Consider the following 6,000-nt stretch of genomic DNA (forward strand, 5'->3'; position numbering starts at 1 on the left):
GGGCAGGGGCCACCTGGACATAGTCCTGAATGTTCTTTCTTAGACCAGCCAATTGCTTGGTAAAACACTGGGAGGGCTTTGAAGAGATCCATGCTGGGGTGTCTCTCCATCACAGCCTGCAGCTTTGCAGAGCAGTTAGCCATGGTCTTCTGGAAGAGCTGAGAGTAGGCATCATGCTCATTCTCATCCAGCTCCCCCAGCTGCTCTTTGGTCCCAGGATGCCAGTCTTCAGCCCCTGCACTGCAGCCGTATTCAAACATGTAGAGGTTGTCAAGTTGACCATGGATAGTGGCAGCAGAAGGGTTGGATGTCTCCTGTTGAGGAGATGTGCCAGACATGTGATGTGTCTGGAGTTGGGGAACAGGCCATGAAGAATGATGTTGAAGGCTTTCTTCATGTAGCTTGCTGAGTCTGTGACAAAAGCCCACACGTCACTGAGGTTGATGTTGTAGCTGTTGAGGCAAGAGATGACTGCCTGTGACACAGTGTTGAAGTTGACTCTCTCAAGGAACACAATATCTGATGTCAGAGATGGCTCGCCAACGGGTTGCAGAAGAATTCCGAGGACACAGCGACCACAGGCATCTGTTGTCTCATCTAATAAAACATAGATGGCCTTTCACTCCACCGCACTCTTGATATCCTCCACATACTGAGGTAACAGCTCTAGCAGGTAGTCTGAGCGGAAGTGGGACAGAGCTGGAAGGGATCCTCCCTGCTTTGCAGCCAGTGTGGGAGCTTTCTCAAGGGGAATATCTGCCTCAACCAGTCTTAGTAAAACTCCAGCACAAACTCCTTCCTCTCAGCAGTAGATGGGGTCTTGGAGAGGCAGGCAGCCAGAGTTTGAGTCCTCGGTCGTACTGGAAAACAAAGAAAGGTTCGATAATGTAAAATAAACACAGTATCATTGTACAGAAAATCAAATAATAATGCAAACCTACTGTAAGCTCACATATACAAGCCCCTCACAAATATCTGCCTTTCAGGTGTGTATTGTTGAGTGCTGGTCACAATGAAGCGCCTCTACCTCACTAATAACATAATACAGCTTTATTTTCTTTACAATTATCATACTAAACACATTACTGTCAATAGTAAGAACTGCAGTAGTGCACACATGAACCAAACTTCTCTGTCTTCATATTTGATTAAATGTTCTCACTACTCACAAAAATGTACATTACAGGTTGAGCATAATCATCCTGGCTGCTAGACTAGGTATATGTAACAAAACAAAGCAAACTGAAAACGAGTATTTTTTGTAACCATCACTGGTTACAAAAAACATTCTCAATAGTCTTAGACTATTGAGAAGCAGTTGCAGTTGGGGAACAGGCCATGACCAGGGGTCTTCAAGAGGGGGTCCGGGATCCCTAGGGGATCCTCAGTGTTACTACAGAGGGGCCCAAATCTTTGCGTTACATTAACCACTTCAACCCTAGCATCCCTATTCTGAGGGGAACATTAGCAGAAAATAGCAGCTCACAATGCACAACTTAACATGAATCCAACACATTAGTGCTGTCAAACAAGTCTATGAAGCTGTCTATGAAATATATGAAGATGTTTAACGTGCAACACAATTTTATACAATATGCAGTGAGGGGGTCCCTGCTTCATCTCTTAAGAGGTCCTTGGCCTGGAAAACATTGAAGACCCCTGGTCTACTATTCTCCTCTATGGGCTATATTTCTTAAGATAAGCACTAAAGCCGATTTACATAAAATAAAACTATTGTTTCTCTTTATAACGCTGCAGCTGTCGTCCCTCTGCCTTGCCTGGCCAGTGTTGCAAAAAATAAATAAAGTAATTTCATCAACTTACCAGTGAGCGTGGGTCTGAACACCGAGATAATATGAATGGAGCTGGACGGAGCAGCAGAGTGATTGGAAGATTGCTTTGCGGCGATATCAAAGCGTGACGTTACGACCTCACCAAGATGGTGCGTAGCGAGGGGGTGGAGACTCGGCTCCGCCCCCTCCCTATCCGTAACTTTGTATAATAATGCATATGAATGATCGATAATTAAAAAACAGGTAATTTTCCGTTTTCCATTCATGTAGATGAAAGGCTAGAATTGAAAATCAAGCCAATTTTCGATTTTTGATTCTGGATTTCACATTGAATAATAGACTGAACGCAAGATACGGGCTTATAAAGTAATACTTGATATCTTGGCAAAAATTGTGTTTAACAAAAAAATTAAGTTAAAAAACGGGTCAATTTCCGTTTTCCATTCATGAGATGAAGCCAATTTCTTATTGTCGATTTTGGGACTTAAGAACGGATATAAACTGAACGGACAATTTCCGATTTTTGATTTTGGGATTTTATTTTGAAAATCAACTGAACGCTACGTACACGGATTCAGTAGGCATACTTTAAAAATACAATTGACTCAAAAAATAAGAAAGCTGGAAGAACTGTCCTTTTGTGTTCACTCTTATATGTTTCCTGCTAGTAGGCTAAATCCCCCTGGCTCTGATTGATTGATTGATGTACTTTATTTAGTAAGACATGAGAACAGTACATGACAGTACATAACAGTACATGGAAGTACAAATTCGCAATACAAGGTCTACTAAACTGGATAGCTCAGTTAAGCACGTACTGTAAATGTAATGCCTCAACCCCTACAATTCCAAGTGCTTCCAAGGTGGGGGTCCTAGTTCAAATGATTATTTTGGGGGGGTCAAGTATTGAAAAGGTTCAGAACCACTGACCTAGGACAGGCTTGGACAGGGGTCATCAATGTGTGTCCGTGGCTAGACTTGGCCTTGTCTGTGGCAAATTTTCGATTTTTTTTTTTTTACATTATTTTGACCATACAGTAAGACTCAATTACTGAATGTCTCAGTCTCCAGGTTTTCCTCAGAATATGCATGTCATGTCACTTATTTACTATGACACGTATGACACATTAGGAGTCCACTGGTACAGTGGTTCTCTAACTTTTTTTTTTCAAGGACCCCCATAACTCAGAGAATGCGCAAATGGAACCAAATGGTTCCATTTGTGCACTCTCACAGTTGTAAAGGTGTGTGTGTTTCTGGTACATGTAATATAATTTTCCACACATTTTTATGCCCATCGCAAAGATAGAATTTTGACAAAAATGTCCCCCACAAGCCAGCATGGCGATGATCCCTGGGCTTGGAACCCAGTCCCTCCCCCTCCCAACATAGCAGCCATAGATATATATAATATATATCTATGAAATATATTATATATAATTTATATGCAGCAGCATGAGCAAGAAAATCTATGTTGTCGAGCTAAGATACTACCTGACAGAAAGTAGAACTTAACGTTACTGCCCCCCAGTGGTTAAAACAAATGATTGCTGGAGTGAGCACGTTGGCCCAAGTAACTTTGAAGCAGCTGCATAGGGTTAAAAAGTAAGGGAAGCAGCTGCAGTCAGTTGTCAGCTTCAACAATAGCCTCATTTAGAGCCTCTCCCTCCGCTATGTAGCTCCGAGATGAGGTCCTATATTTCCCTCTGCCGTTTGAGCAGGACATTGTCGCACATTTTCCACTTTACATGTTTCTTACCCCTTTTTGCACATCGTATCCAAAAAGTAAAGGTTTTCTGCAACGCTCACAGATGTTTTAAATTTTACCTGGCAATAAAATCTATCCAACGAGTTGAAAAAAGTATTTAATTCGCCTCTGTCCTCAGCCGGTTCCATAATATTTTGCAATAGAGGATGCAATAGATGCAAGAAGATGCAATTCAACATTTGACCAGTAGGGGAATCAGTAATGTTATATACGGGCGCAACTCTTGCGCGATGTCTTAAAAACATGTAACCGGCTGAGGACAGTAGCGAGTTAAATACTTTTTTTTTTTGGACAATGTCCTGCTCAAACGGCAGAGGGAAACGAGGAACCTCATCTCGGAGCTGTACAGCGGAGGGACCTGTCGGAGCTATTTCAACAACAGGTAAAGTGGTATGTATGTACAGTAAGACACCAAGGCAAGTAGTAACTATTTAAAATGTGACCGTAATATTAAACATGTTCCATCACGTTATGTAGGCTATACCTCCTGTTTCGTGCATTGTTTGATTAATAATTGGTCTCATTAATTGGTCACAAAACTTATTAATATATAGCCCTGAAAAACATGACTGTCATACCATGTCATGGTGCCGAGTCCCCCCGGTTTATAGCGGTGTTCGATTTTTTTTTTACATTGCCAACTCTCACATGTACATAAACGTTCAGATTTCAAATATAAAGTGCTTACCCCCGAGCCACGGATGTTACAAGGCGATCCGGACCGCGATAAGTACCCGTATCTCCCGTATTGTTCAATAAAAATCATTTTAATCCCATCGCCTGCCATTTTCTTTTTTCTTTATTTATTTTTTGTAATATATCAGAGTGCAATACACCTCCCAACCATTAGTGTCGCATGTTTGAAAGTATCGGAGACAATTTGGAGAAAATGGCCGGCGATCGGATTAAAATGCTTTTTATTTAACAATACGGGAGATACGGGTACTTATCGCGGTCACATCCGTGGCTCTGGGGTAAGCACTTTATATTTGAAATTCGAACGTTTATGTACAGTTTTTTGCAGAGTTTGCAATGTAACACAAATGGAACACCGCTAAAACCAGGGGGACTCGGCACCATGACGCTTGTAGCTGTGTTCCGTGAGCAGAAATAACTGAGCAGAAATAAGACTTCCGGTTGACGATCTCTTCAGAATAAGAGTACCCTCTAGACTAAAAAGAAACCATTGAAAATCATTGAAAAACGGTTCATTTGCACATTAAAACTATAAATTAAGAATTTAAACGAAGCTATATAACACATATTATGTTTCTGTGTAACAAAAACGTTTTTTAAAACATTAAAACATTATCTAAATGGATAAATGCTGTTCAAAAGACTGCAAAGCCTATACAAATTGGACACTGGACCGGAGACGGCTGGCGATGCCAGCACTTGTGACATACACACGCGTTCAGGGAGACCCCCTCTACACTGCCACACTCTCCGCTAAGCGGGAGAGGTGTAAAAAAAAGTGTGGCGGGCCGTCCAGTGAGGTCAGAGGTCAGAAAAGTGCCCTTTTCTGACATTTTCAGACAATAGTGGACACTGGACCGGAGACGGCTGCCGATGCCAGCACTTGTGACATACACACGCGTTCAGGGAGACCCCCTCTACAACGCCACACTCTCCGCTAAGCGGGAGAGGTGTAAAAAAAAGTGTGGCGGGCCGTCCAGTGAGGTCAGAGGTCAGAAAAGTGCCCTTTTCTGACATTTTCAGACAATAGTGGACACTGGACCGGAGACGGCTGCCGATGCCAGCACTTGTGACATACACACGCGTTCGGGGAGACCCCCTCTACACTGCCACACTCTCCGCTAAGCGGGAGAGGTGTAAAAAAAAGTGTGGCGGGCCGTCCAGTGAGGTCAGAGGTCAGAAAAGTGCCCTTTTCTGACATTTTCAGACAATAGTGGACACTGGACCGGAGACGGCTGCCGATGCCAGCACTTGTGACATACACACGCGTTCGGGGAGACCCCCTCTACACTGCCACACTCTCCGCTAAGCGGGAGAGGTGTGAAAAAAAGTGTGGCGGGCCGTCCAGTGAGGTCAGAGGTCAGAAAAGTGCCCTTTTCTGACATTTTCAGACAATAGTGGACACTGGACTGGAGACGGCTGCCGATGCCAGCACTTGTGACATACACACGCGTTCGGGGAGACCCCCTCTACAACGCCACACTCTCCGCTAAGCAATGTAGAGATTATAGATTTTTTGGGGGGATAGGGAGCTGTTAGACTGATGATTCTTGGTTTACATATGATATGATCCTAGATTACTATTTCTATGCATTTGATGTATTACCTTGCTTACTGTAAATCGCTCTGGATTAAGAGCGTCTGCTAAATGCCTAAATGCCTAAATTGTAAATCGCATTGTGAGCTTGTATATCGCCTATTTTAACTATTTTAAAATAGTCCCAGTCCCACACGTACAGTCCC

At 43.0% G+C, this 6,000-nt stretch overlaps 1 protein-coding gene across 1 annotated transcript in view; it reads left to right on the forward strand.

The window, feature by feature from the left end:
- Nucleotides 1-3,863: 3,863 nt before the first annotated feature.
- LOC311040075 (uncharacterized protein) overlaps nt 3,864-6,000 on the forward strand; it is a gene marked incomplete at its 3' end in the record, with an annotated part of 16,300 nt that continues 14,163 nt past the window's right edge. The window contains exon 1 of the mRNA XM_084050148.1: nt 3,864-3,943. The remainder of the gene's footprint in view (nt 3,944-6,000) is intronic.

This window comes from Gymnoscopelus microlampas (genome assembly GCF_963454915.1).
Source record: "Gymnoscopelus microlampas genome assembly, chromosome: 23".
NCBI classification, from domain to species: Eukaryota; Metazoa; Chordata; class Actinopteri; order Myctophiformes; family Myctophidae; genus Gymnoscopelus; species Gymnoscopelus microlampas.